A 13,581-nucleotide genomic window follows, 5' to 3' on the forward strand; every position below is an offset into this window, starting at 1 on the left:
CTGTCCAACAGGGTTTGTAATCCAGAAACTGTAAGGAGGGATTTGTAACACACAAAGTGTCTCAGCTACCTGAGACACTTAGACTAAGCCTAAAATATGCAGATCTCTCCATAAGGATGGTTTTCATACTGTACTTCCACAATCTGCTGGCAGTACAAAAAAATAAGCTGTAGATCTCCTTAGGCTGAGTCATGGTGCTTTGGTGCAGGGATCAGGCATATCATGGGAATATTTCACCATTTCTGCCCTCGTTTTCAGTGTATTACACCAAAACACCCACTTGCTGATTTCCTTTCAAGAGGAAAGTCTGCGATTTGCAGAATACCTCTGTTTTGGGGAAGTGAGAAATTTCTGAGTTGACACCAAGTCCGTCAGTGTCCCTGTCACCTGCAGAGTCACCGCATCCTCACCACGGTAGCGGGCATTGTGACAAAGTACGATGGTAGCTGGGTGTGACAGCCAGCCGCCCCCTAGGGGAGGAGGAGCCTGTCAGCCCCAGGCCTGTCACTGCCTGCTGTCCCTCCTGTTACCAGCCAGGCCTCTGAAAATTGGTCAAACCATGCCCAGACTTGGGGCCAAAGGGGCCCAAAGTCTCCAACAGACAAGTCTGGAAAAAAGATATGGGACAGAGGGAGAAAGCGAAGGGAGCAAAACAAAAGGAAAGGAAGAATAAAAAGTAGTGTTGGGCTGCATGAGTGATATGGAGGAACTGAAAGAAAAGAGGTAGGAAGCAGGAGAGTTAGAGAAAAGGAAAGAAGAGACATGCAGCCAGACGAGGGGTTAGTGAGAGAGGATGGGACAGAGAACAGGATCAGAAGGAAATAAGGCAAGGCAAGGACAGGCAAGGAAGTCAAGGCAAGGCTAGGCTGCAGGACATTTTTTTGCTTTATAGTTTCTAGCACATTCGTCTTCAGACGTGGTGGATAGCCATAAGACCGTATGGATTAGGCCCTAGCAAAAACCCCAGCTACTTGAGACACTTAGACTAAGCCTAAAATACGAAGATCTCTCCATAAGGATGGTTTTTATACTGTACTTTCACAATCTGCTGGCAGTACAAAAATATAAGCTGCAGATCTCCTTAGGCTGAGTCATGGTGCTTTGGTGTAGGGATCATGCATATCATGGGAATATTTCACCATTTCTACTCTGGTTTTAGTGTATTACACCAAAACACACACCTGATGACATCCTTCCAAGAGCAAAGGCAGCAATTTGCAGAATTCCGCTTCTTAGAGGAAGTGAGAAATTGCTGAGCTGCCAGAAAGTTCTGCATTGTCCCTGTTGCCTCCAGAGTCACCGCATCCTCACCACGGTAGCGGGCATTGTGACAAAGGTTCTATATCAGATGGATGTGGCAGACGAGCGCCCCCTAGCGGATGGGGAGCCTGTCAGCCCTGGGCCTGTCACTGCCTGCTGTCCCTGCTGCCACCAGCCAGGGCACTGAAAACTGGTCAAACCATGCCCAGACATGGGGCCAATTTGGCCCAAAGTCTCCAACAGAAAAGTTGTGAAGAAAGATATGGGACAGAGGGTGAAAGAGAAGGGAGCAGGAGAAAGGGAAGGAAGAATAAAAAAAGTGTTGGGCTGCAGAATTTAGATGGAGGAATTGCAAGAAAAGGGGCAGGAAGCAGGAGAGTGAGAGAAAAGGAAAGAAAGAAGAGACATGCAGCCAGACGAGGGGTTAGTGAGAGAGGATGAGACAGAGAACAGGAGGAGAAGGAAATAAGGCAAGGCAAGGACAGGCAAGGACAGGCTAGGCTGCAGGACATTTTTTTGCTTTATAGTTTCTAGCACATTCGTCTTCATATGAGGAGGAAAACCATAAGACCTCATGGATTAGGCCCAAGCAAAAACCCCAGCTACTTGAGACACTTAGACTAAGCCTGAAATACGAAAATCTCTCCATAAGGATGGTTTTTATACAGCATTCCACAATCTGCTGGCAGTACAAAAAAATAAGCTGCAGATCTCCTTAGGCTGAGTCATGGTGCTTTGGTGCAGGGACCATGCATATCATGGGAATATTTCACCATTTCTGCTCTGGTTTTCAGTGTATGACACCAAAAGACCCACCTGATGATATCCTTTCAAGAGCACAGGCAGCAATTTGCAGAATTCTGCTTCTTTGGGGAACTGAGAAATTGCTGAACTGACACCAAGTCTTGCAGTGCCCCTGTCACCTGCAGAGTCACCGCATCCTCACCACGGTAGCGGGCATTGTGACAAAGGTTCTATGTCAGCTGGGTGTGGCAGCCAGGCGCCCCCTAGGGGATGGGGAGCCTGTCAGCCCCGGGCCTGTCACTGCCTGCTGTCCCTGCTGTCACCAGCCAGGCCTCTGAAAACTTGTCAAACCGTGCCAGACGTAGGGCCAATTTGGCCCAAAGTCTCCAAGAGACAAGTCGGGAAGAAAGTTATGGGACAGAGGGAGAAAGCAAAGGGAGCAGGAGAAAGGGAAGGAAGAATAAAAAGTAGTGTTGGGCTGCAGAAGTGAGATGGAGAAATTGCAAGAAAAGAGGCAGGAAGCAGAGGAGTGAGAGAAAAGGAAAGAAGAGACATGCAGCCAGACGAGGGGTTAGTGAGAGAGGATGGGACAGAGAACAGGATGAGAAGGAAATAAGGCAAGGCAAGGACAGGCAAGGACAGGCAAAGCAAGGCTAGGCTGCAGGACTTTTTTTTGCTTTATAGTTTCTAGCACATTCGTCTTCAGACTAGGAGTAAGGCCATAAGACCCTATGGATTAGGCCCAAGCAAAAACCCCAGCTACTTGAGACACTAAGACTAAGCCTAAAGTACGCAGATCTCTCCATAAGGATGGTTTTTATACTGTGCTTCCACAATCTGCTGGCAGTACAAAAAAATAAGCTGCAGATCTCCTTAGGCTGAGTCATGGTGCTTTGGTGCAGGGACCATGCATATCATGGGAATATTTCACCATTTCTGCTCTGGTTTTCACAGTATGACACCAAAACACCCACCTGATGACATCCTTTCAAGAGCAAAGGCAGCAATTTGCAGAATTCCGCTTCTTTGGGGAACTGAGAAATTGCTGAGCTGCCACCGAGTCCTGCAGTGTCCCTGTCACCTGGAGAGTTACCGCATCCTCGCCACGGTAGCGGGCATTGTGAAAAAGGTTCTTTGTCAGATGGGTGTGGCAGCCAGGTGCCCCCTAGGAGATGGGGAGACAGCCAGCCCCGAGCCTGTCACTGCCTGCTGTCCCTGCTGTCACCAGCCAGGCCTCTGAAAATTGGTCAAACCATGCCCAGTCTTGGGGCCAATTTGGCCCAAAGTCTCCAACAGACAAGTCGGGAAGAAAGATACGGGACAGAGGGAGAAAGCGAAGGGAGCAGGAGAAAGGGAAGGAAGAATGGAAAGCCCGAATTAAGAGGGAAATCAGTAGCCCACTTGACGTGCCTGTACACTAATGCATGCAGTATGGGCAACTAACAAGAGAAGCTGGAAGCCATCGTGTAGCAGGAAAGCTATGACATAATTGCCATCACAGAAACATGGTGGGATGACTCATATGACTGGAGTGCTGCTATGTGTGGCTACAAGCTCTTCAGAAAAGATAGGCAGGGTAGGAGAGGTGGAGGGGTGGCTTTATATGTTAGAGAGTCACTCGACTCTGTTAAACTTGAGGTCAGTATGCAGGTTTGAGTTCCTGTGGACCAGAATCAGGGGAAAGTCCAACAAGGCTGACATCCTCGTGGGTGTCTGTTATAGACCGCGCAACCAGGACAATGGAGGAGATGAATTATTCTACAAGCAGCTGGCAGATGTCTCAAAATCGATGGCCCTTGTTCTTGTGGGTGACTTTAACCTGCCGGATATCTGCTGGGAGGTCAATACTGCACAGAAGAGGCAGTCTAGGAAGTTCCTAGAGTGTATAGAGGACAATTTCCTTCATCAGCTGGTAAATGAGCCCACCAGGGGCAAGACCCCGCTAGACCTACTGTTTACAAACAGAGAAGGGCTGGTGGGAGATGTAGTGGTTGGAGGCCGCCTGGGGCATAGCGACCATGAAATAATAGAATTTTCAGTACTCAGAGATGCAGGGAGAACCATTAACAAAACCTCTATGCTGGACTTCCCGAGGGCAGATTTTTGCCTATTCAGAAGTCTAGTTCAGAGCATACCCTGGGAAACAATGCTTAAAAACAAGGGGGCCCAGGAGGGTTGGACATGCTTCAAGCAGGTGGTTTTGAGTGCACAGGAACAGGCTATACCAGTGTGCCGAAAGGCTAGCCGGCGGGGAAGACAACCGGCTTGGCTAAACAGGGAGATTCTGAATGAAATCAGAAATAAAAAGAGACTTTACCGACTGTGGAAAAAAGGCCTGGCTACTTATGAAGGATTTATGGAAATAGCTAGATCATGCAGAAAAAAGATCAGGGAAACAAAAGTGCAATTTGAAGTTAACTTGGCCAATTCTGTCAGGGATAATAAAAAGTCCTTCTTCAAATATGTTAATAACAAAAGGAGGGGCAAGGAAAACCTCCATTCTCTGTTGGACTCTGAAGGAAATATAGTTAACAAAGATGAGGAGAAAGCTGAGGTACTTAATACCTACTTTGCCTCAGTTTTTACCAGTGAGACAGGTGGCCCTCAGGACAACTCATCTCTGGAGGTGGTTGACAGAGATAGGAAGCCAAATAGGCCCCTTGTATTCCAGGAGGAAATAGTTGGTGATTTACTGAGCCATCTGGATCCTCACAAGTCTATGGGACCAGATGGGATCCATCCTAGGGTGATGAGGGAGCTAGCAGAAGAACTTGCCAAGCCGCTCTCCATAATCTTCCAACAGTCCTGGCTCACTGGGGAGGTCCCATGTGATTGAAAATTGGCCAATGTTACCCCAGTCCACAAAAAGGGCTGCAGAGCTGACCCTGGCAACTACAGGCCTGTCAGTCTGACCTCGGTGCCTGGCAGGGTTATGGAGCAGATCATGCTGAGTGGAATCACACAGCACCTTCAGGATGGACAAGGGATCAGACCCAGCCAGCATGGGTTTAGGAGGGGCAGGTCCTGTCTGACCAACCTGATCTCCTTTTATGATCAGGTGACCCAGCTGGTGGATGAGGGGAAAGCCATGGATGTGGTCTATCTGGACTTCAGCAAGGCCTTTGACACTGTCTCCCATAATATACTCTTGCAAAAGCTGATAGCCCATGGCTTGGACAAGTGTACTCTACGCTGGGTTAAGAACTGGCTGGAGGGCCGGGCCCAGAGAGTGCTGGTGAATGGGGCTGCATCCAGCTGGCGGCCAGTCACTAGTGGTGTTCCCCAGGGGTCAGTGTTGGGTCCAGTCCTGTTTAACACCTTTATTGGTGATTTAGATGAGGGGATTGAGACCATCATCAGCAAATTTGCAGATGACACCAAGTTGGGAGGGAGTGTCGACCTACTGGAAGGCAGGAGGGCTCTGCAGAGGGATCTGGATAGACTGGAAAAATGGGCTGATTCCAATGGGATGAAGTTCAATAAGGCCAAGTGCCGGGTGCTGCACTTTGGTCACAACAACCCCCTGCAGCGCTACAGGCTGGGCACAGAGTGGCTGGAGAGCAGTCAGACAGAAAGGGACCTGGGGGTAGTAATTGACAGGAAGCTCAACATGAGCCAACAGTGTGCCCAGGTGGCCAAGAAGGCCAACGGTATCCTGTCCTGTATCAAAAATAGCGTGGTCAGCAGGACAAGGGAAGTGATCCTTCCCCTGTACTCTGCATTGGTGAGGCCACATCTGGAGTATTGTGTTCAGTTCTGGGCCTCTCAGTTCAGGAAAGACATTGAAGTGCTGGAGCGGGTCCAGAGAAGAGCAACACGACTGGTGAAGGGACTTGAACACAAGCCCTATGGGGAGAGGCTGAGGGAGCTGGGGTTGTTTAGTCTAGAGAAGAGGAGGCTTAGAGGTGACCTCATCAGTCTCTATAACTACCTGAAGGGAAGTTATAGCCAGGTGGGGATTGGTCTCTTCTCCCAGGCAGTTAGCAATAGGACAAGGGGGCATGGGCTTAAACTCTACCAGGGGAAATTTAGACTGGATATCAGATAGAAATTCTTTACAGAGAGAGTGGTCAGGCATTGGAATGGCCTGCCCAGGGAGGTAGTGGACTCGCCGTCCCTAGAGGTTTTTAAACTGAGATTGGACATGGCACTTAGTGCCATGATCTAGTAAACGGACTAGAGTTGGACCAAGAGTTGGACTTGATGATCGCTGAGGTCTTTTCTAACCCACTCGATTCTGTGATACTGTGATTCTGTGATTCTGTGATTCTGTGAATAAAAAGTAGTGTTGGGCTGCAGGAGTGAGATGGAGGAATTGAAGGAAAAGAGGCAGGGAGCAGGAGAGTGAGAGAAAAGGAAAGAAGAGACATGCAGCCAGACGAGGGGTTAGTGAGAGAGGATGGGACAGAGAATAGGATGAGAAGGAAATAAGGCAAGACAAGGACAGGCAAGGCAAGGCTAGGCTGCAGGACATTTTTTTGCTTTATAGTTTCTAGCACATTGGTCTTCAGACTAGGAGGAGAGCCAGAAGACCGTATGGATTAGGCCAAAGCAAAAAACCCAGCTACTTGAGACGCTTGGACTAAGCCTAAAATATGCAGATCTCTCCATAAGGATGGTTTTTATACTGTACTTCCACAATCTGCTGGCAGTACAAAAAAATAAGCTGCAGATCTCCTTAGGCTGAGTCATGGTGCTTCGGTGCAGGGACCATGCATATCATGGGAATATTTCACCATTTCTGCTCTGGTTTTCAGTGTATGACACCAAAACACCCACCTGATGATATCCTTTCAAGAGCAAAGGCAGCAATTTGCAGAATTCCGTTTCTTTGGGGAACTGAGAAATTGCTGAGCTGCCACCAAGTCCTGCAGTGTCCCTGTCACCTGCAGAGTCACCACATACTCGCCACGGTAGCGGGCATTGTGACAAAGGTTCTATGTCAGCTGGGTGTGGCAGCCAGGCGCCCCCTAGGGGATGGGGAGCCTGTCAGCCCCGGGCCTGTCACTGCCTGCTGTCCCTGCAGTCACCAGCCAGGCCTCTGAAAATTGGTCAAACCATGCCCAGACTTGGGGCCAATTTGGCCCAAAGTCTTGAAAAGACAAGTCGGGAAGAAAGATATGGGACAGAGGGAGAAAGCGAAGGGAGCAGGAGAAAGGGAAGGAAGAATAAAAAGTAGTGTTGGGCTTCAGGAGTGAGATGGAGGAATTGCAGGAAAAGAGGCAGGAAGCAGGAGAGTGAGAGAAAAGGAAAGTAGAGACATGCAGCCAGACGAGGGGTTAGTGAGGGAGGATGGGACAGAGAACAGGATGAGAAGGAAATAAGGCAAGGCAAGGACAGGCAAGGACAGGCAAAGCAAGGCTAGGCTGCAGGACATGTTATAGCTTTATAGTTTCTAGCACATTCGTCTTCAGACTAGGAGAAAGGCCATAAGACCGTATGGATTAGGCCCAAGCAGAAACCCCAGCTACTTGACACACTAAGACTAAGCCTAAAATACGCAGATCTCTCCATAAGGATGGTTTTTATACTGTGCTTCCACAATCTGCTGGCAGTAAAAAAATATAAGCTGCAGATCTCCTTAGGCTGAGTCATGGTGCTTTGGTGCAGGGACCATGCATATCATGGGAATAGTTCACCATTTCTGCTCTGGTTTTCAGAGTATGACACCAAAAGACCCACCTGATGATATCCTTTCAAGAGCAAAGGCAGCAATTTGCAGAATTCCGCTTCTTTGGGGAAGTGAGAAATTGCTGAGCTGCCACCAAGTCCTGCAGTGTCCCTGTCACCTGCAGAGTCACCACATGCTCGCCACGGTAGCGGGCATTGTGACAAAGGTTCTATGTCAGCTGGGTGTGGCAGCCAGGCGCCCGCTAGGGGATGGGGAGCCTGTCAGCCCCGGGCCTGTCACTGCCTGCTGTCCCTGCAGTCACCAGCCAGGCCTCTGAAAATTGGTCAAACCATGCCCAGACTTGGGGCCAGTTTGGCCCAAAGTCTTGAAAAGACAAGTCGGGAAGAAAGATATGGGACAGAGGGAGAAAGCGAAGGGAGCAGGAGAAAGAGAAGGAAGAATAAAAAGTAGTGTTGGGCTGCAGGAGTGATATGGAGGAATTGCCATTAAAGAGGCAGGAAGCAGGAGAGTGAGAGAAAAGGAAAGAAGAGATATGCAGCCAGACGAGGGGTTAGTGAGAGAGGATGGGACAGAGAAGAGGATGAGAAGGAAATAAGGCAAGGCAAGGACAGGCAAGGACAGGCAAAGCAAGGCTAGGCTGCAGGACATGTTATAGCTTTATAGTTTCTAGCACATTCGTCTTCAGACTAGGAGTAAGGCCATAAGACCGTATGGATTAGGCCCAAGCAAAAACCCCAGCTACTTGAGACACTAAGACTAAGCCTAAAATACGCAGATCTCTCCATAAGGATGGTTTTTATACTGTGCTTCCACAATCTGCTGGCAGTACACAAAAATAAGCTGCAGATCTCCTTAGGCTGAGTCATGGTGCTTTGGTGCAGGGACCATGCATATCATGGGAATATTTCACCATTTCTGCTCTGGTTTTCAGAGTATGACACCAAAACACCCACCTGATGATATCCTTTCAAGAGCAAAGGCAGCAATTTGCAGAATTCCGTTTCTTTGGGGAGCTGAGAAATTGCTGAGCTGCCACCAAGTCCTGCAGTGTCCCTGTCACCTGCAGAGTCACCACATACTCGCCACGGTAGCGGGCATTGTGACAAAGGTTCTATGTCAGCTGGGTGTGGCTGCCTGGCGCCCCCTAGGAGATGGGGAGCCTGTCAGCCCCAGGCCTGTCACTGCCTGCTGTCCCTGCTGTCACCAGCCAGGCCTCTGAAAATTGGTCAAACCATGCCCAGACTTGGGGCCAATTTGTCCCAAAGTCTTGAAAAGACAAGTCGGGAAGAAAGATATGGGACAGAGGGAGAAAGCTAAGGGAGCAGGAGAAAGGGAAGGAAGAATAAAAAGTAGTGTTGGGCTGCAGGAGTGAGATGGAGGAATTGCAAGAAAAGAGGCAGGAAGCAGGAGAGTGAGAGAAAAGGAAAGACGAGACATGCAGCCAGACGAGGGGTTAGTGAGAGAGGATGGGACAGAGAACAGGATGAGAAGGAAATAAGGCAAGGCAAGGACAGGCAAGGACAGGCAAAGCAAGGCTAGGCTGCAGGACATGTTATAGCTTTATAGTTTCTAGCACATTCGTCTTCAGACTAGGAGAAAGGCCATAAGACCGTATGGATTAGGCCCAAGCAGAAACCCCAGCTACTTGACACACTAAGACTAAGCCTAAAATACGCAGATCTCTCCATAAGGATGGTTTTTATACTGTGCTTCCACAATCTGCTGGCAGTAGAAAAATATAAGCTGCAGATCTCCTTAGGCTGAGTCATGGTGCTTTGGTGCAGGGACCATGCATATCATGGGAATAGTTCACCATTTCTGCTCTGGTTTTCAGAGTATGACACCAAAAGACCCACCTGATGATATCCTTTCAAGAGCAAAGGCAGCAATTTGCAGAATTCCGCTTCTTTGGGGAAGTGAGAAATTGCTGAGCTGCCACCAAGTCCTGCAGTGTCCCTGTCACCTGCAGAGTCACCACATGCTCGCCACGGTAGCGGGCATTGTGACAAAGGTTCTATGTCAGCTGGGTGTGGCAGCCAGGCGCCCGCTAGGGGATGGGGAGCCTGTCAGCCCCGGGCCTGTCACTGCCTGCTGTCCCTGCAGTCACCAGCCAGGCCTCTGAAAATTGGTCAAACCATGCCCAGACTTGGGGCCAGTTTGGCCCAAAGTCTTGAAAAGACAAGTCGGGAAGAAAGATATGGGACAGAGGGAGAAAGCGAAGGGAGCAGGAGAAAGAGAAGGAAGAATAAAAAGTAGTGTTGGGCTGCAGGAGTGATATGGAGGAATTGCCATTAAAGAGGCAGGAAGCAGGAGAGTGAGAGAAAAGGAAAGAAGAGATATGCAGCCAGACGAGGGGTTAGTGAGAGAGGATGGGACAGAGAAGAGGATGAGAAGGAAATAAGGCAAGGCAAGGACAGGCAAGGACAGGCAAAGCAAGGCTAGGCTGCAGGACATGTTATAGCTTTATAGTTTCTAGCACATTCGTCTTCAGACTAGGAGTAAGGCCATAAGACCGTATGGATTAGGCCCAAGCAAAAACCCCAGCTACTTGAGACACTAAGACTAAGCCTAAAATACGCAGATCTCTCCATAAGGATGGTTTTTATACTGTGCTTCCACAATCTGCTGGCAGTACACAAAAATAAGCTGCAGATCTCCTTAGGCTGAGTCATGGTGCTTTGGTGCAGGGACCATGCATATCATGGGAATATTTCACCATTTCTGCTCTGGTTTTCAGAGTATGACACCAAAACACCCACCTGATGATATCCTTTCAAGAGCAAAGGCAGCAATTTGCAGAATTCCGTTTCTTTGGGGAGCTGAGAAATTGCTGAGCTGCCACCAAGTCCTGCAGTGTCCCTGTCACCTGCAGAGTCACCACATACTCGCCACGGTAGCGGGCATTGTGACAAAGGTTCTATGTCAGCTGGGTGTGGCTGCCTGGCGCCCCCTAGGAGATGGGGAGCCTGTCAGCCCCAGGCCTGTCACTGCCTGCTGTCCCTGCTGTCACCAGCCAGGCCTCTGAAAATTGGTCAAACCATGCCCAGACTTGGGGCCAATTTGGCGCAAAGTATTGAAAAGACAAGTCGGGAAGAAAGATATGGGACAGAGGGAGAAAGTGAAGGGAGCAGGAGAAAGGGAAGGAAGAATAAAAAGTAGTGTTGGGCTGCAGGAGTGAGATGGAGGAATTGCCATTAAAGAGGCAGGAAGCAGGAGAGTGAGAGAAAAGGAAAGACGAGACATGCAGCCAGACGAGGGGTTAGTGAGAGAGGATGGGACAGAGAACAGGATGAGAAGGAAATAAGGCAAGGCAAGGACAGGCAAGGACAGTGTCGAGGGTTGAGATTGCGGGGTGACAATAAAACCCTGGCAGATGTATTGTTAACCCCCTCTTCTTCCCCCCCACACTTCCCCCTCCCTCTCCCCCCTTTTCACTAAGGAGAGGCAATTGGGAGGAAAAGAAGCACAGAGTGAAGAGAGTTGGGAAAAATTAAAGATGTTTTACTAATGCTACTAATAAGAATAGAGAAAATAATACAAAATATACAAAACCAATCTTGAAAGTCTTAGCAACTGCAGAGCCGGCACCCAAAGTCCTGGATTAGACTCTGCAGCCAATCGGAGCTGGATTCAGTCTCTCACTAGGCCTCAGTTTGCAGGGACGACTAGTAAGCTCCTCTTCCAATGTTGGCCATAAGCAGAAGGGAAAAGGGCAAAAGCACACGAGATCCTCGTGATCTCCCACTTTATATAAAGTACTCACGTGAATGGAATGTTATACACAGTTGGTCAGTTTCTTGCTCACTTGTTTCTCGTCGCCCCTCTCGCGAGATGTCCATCTGTGCTTATCATTAAGTTTGCATTCCATTGATAGGTTTACCAAAACATGTGTCTGGTGCTCCAGGAAAATGCAGTTAATATGAAGGCTTTAGCTGACAGGCAAAATTCACTGAAAGAGAAACTTGTTTTTACCAAAACCAGGACATTCCACCCCTTATAATATGCCATTCACTGAATGCTTAAACCTTATCAATACAATCTATCAATACAATCTAATTAATCACTACTACTATATATATATACATATGTACATATATACACACGCGTAATTAATCAGTGGACCATCCTTTAAAAAGTTCATTAAGTTCATTTTGTCACGACAGTCTCCCAGGGCAGGAAAAAATAGTACAAGTACATCTCATGACCACTGTTTGTGGGTTAAAGACATCAACTTCGAAGAAGTTGTCAGGCGCCACTCGAAGAAGCTAGCTCTGGTTTCATCATCATTGTCTTGATCTGGAAGACACTTATTAAACACTGTTAGTATGGCAATTCACATCATGCAGTTCAGTGTTGAATATTTTCACCTAAACTCAAATCCCCTTGAGGTACACACCGAACTTCTCCATCCTTAAGCATCACCCACCAGGTGCTGCCAGGTCCCTGGGCAAAAACAATCCCACGAATGGGCTTGCCTTTGCCTGAGGCAGGAGTAACCCAGACTGCCTTTCCTAACATGTTTTTCATGTGTACTACAGGGACTTTATCTCCTTCTACAGTCCGTAGAATTTCTGATTGGGCAGGCCCGGCTCGATTGGTTGATCCCCTGGTGTTGACCAACCAAGTGGCTTTTGCTAAATGTGAGTCCCAGTTTTTAAAGGTTCCACCACCAAGTGCCTTTAGTGTAGTTTTTAGCAAACCGTTGTACCTTTCAATTTTCCCAGAGGCTGGTGCATGATATGGAATATGATATACCCACTCAATACCATGTTCTTTGGCCCAATTGTCTATAAGACTGTTTTTGAAATGAGTACCATTGTCTGATTCAATTCTTTCTGGCGTACCATGTCGCCAAAGGACTTGCTTTTCAAGGCCCAAGATAGTATTTCGGACTGTAGCATGAGGTACGGCATATGTTTCCAACCATCCAGTGGTTGCTTCCACCATTGTAAGTACATAACGCTTACCTTGACGTGTTTGTGGAAGTGTAATATAATCAATCTGCCAAGCTTCTCCATACTTATACTTTAACCATCGCCCCCATACCATATAGGCTTTAACCGTTTTGCTTGTTTGATTTCGGCGCAAGTCTCACATTCATGAATAACCTGTGAAATAGTGTCCATAGTTAAATCCACCCCTCGATCGCGAGCCCATTTATATGTTGCATCTCTACCTTGATGCCCTGAAGCATCATGGGCCCACCGAGCTAGGAAAAGTTCACCTTTATGTTGCCAGTCCAAGTCCACCTCAGCTACTTTAATCTTAGCAGCTTGATCCGCTTGTTGGTTGTTTAGATGTTCCTCGGTGGCTCGACTTTTAGGCACATGAGCATCTACATGCCGAACTTTCACAGGCAGGCTCTCTAGGCGAGCAGCAATGTCTTGCCACAGTGTGGCAGCCCAAATGGGTTTACCTCTGCGCTGCCAGTTGCTTCTCTTCCATTGCTGTAGCCACCCCCACAAGGCATTTGCTACCATCCATGAGTCAGTATAGAGATAAAGTATTGGCCACTTCTCTCGTTCAGCAATGTCCAAAGCCAGCTGGATGGCTTTCACTTCTGCAAATTGACTGGATTCACCTTGTCCTTCAGTGGCTTCTGTAACTTGTCGTGTGGGACTCCACACAGCAGCTTTCCACCTTCGATGTTTTCCTACAAGACGACAGGATCCATCTGTGAACAGTGCATACTGCTTATCAGTCTCTGAAAGAGTATTATACGGTGGTGCTTCTTCGGCACGTTTTACTTCCTCCTCATATGGAGACATCCCAAAGTCTTTGCTTTCTGGCCAGTCTGTAATCACTTCTAAGATCCCTGGGCGATTGGGACTTCCAATTCGAGCTCGTTGCGTGATCAATGCAATCCATTTACTCCACGTAACTTCGGTTGCATGATGTGGAGAGGGAACCGTCCCTTTGAACATCCAGCTCAGCACTGGCAGTCG

The sequence above is a fragment of the Columba livia genome, unplaced genomic scaffold (assembly GCF_036013475.1).
Source record: "Columba livia isolate bColLiv1 breed racing homer unplaced genomic scaffold, bColLiv1.pat.W.v2 Scaffold_106, whole genome shotgun sequence".
Taxonomy (NCBI): domain Eukaryota; kingdom Metazoa; phylum Chordata; class Aves; order Columbiformes; family Columbidae; genus Columba; species Columba livia.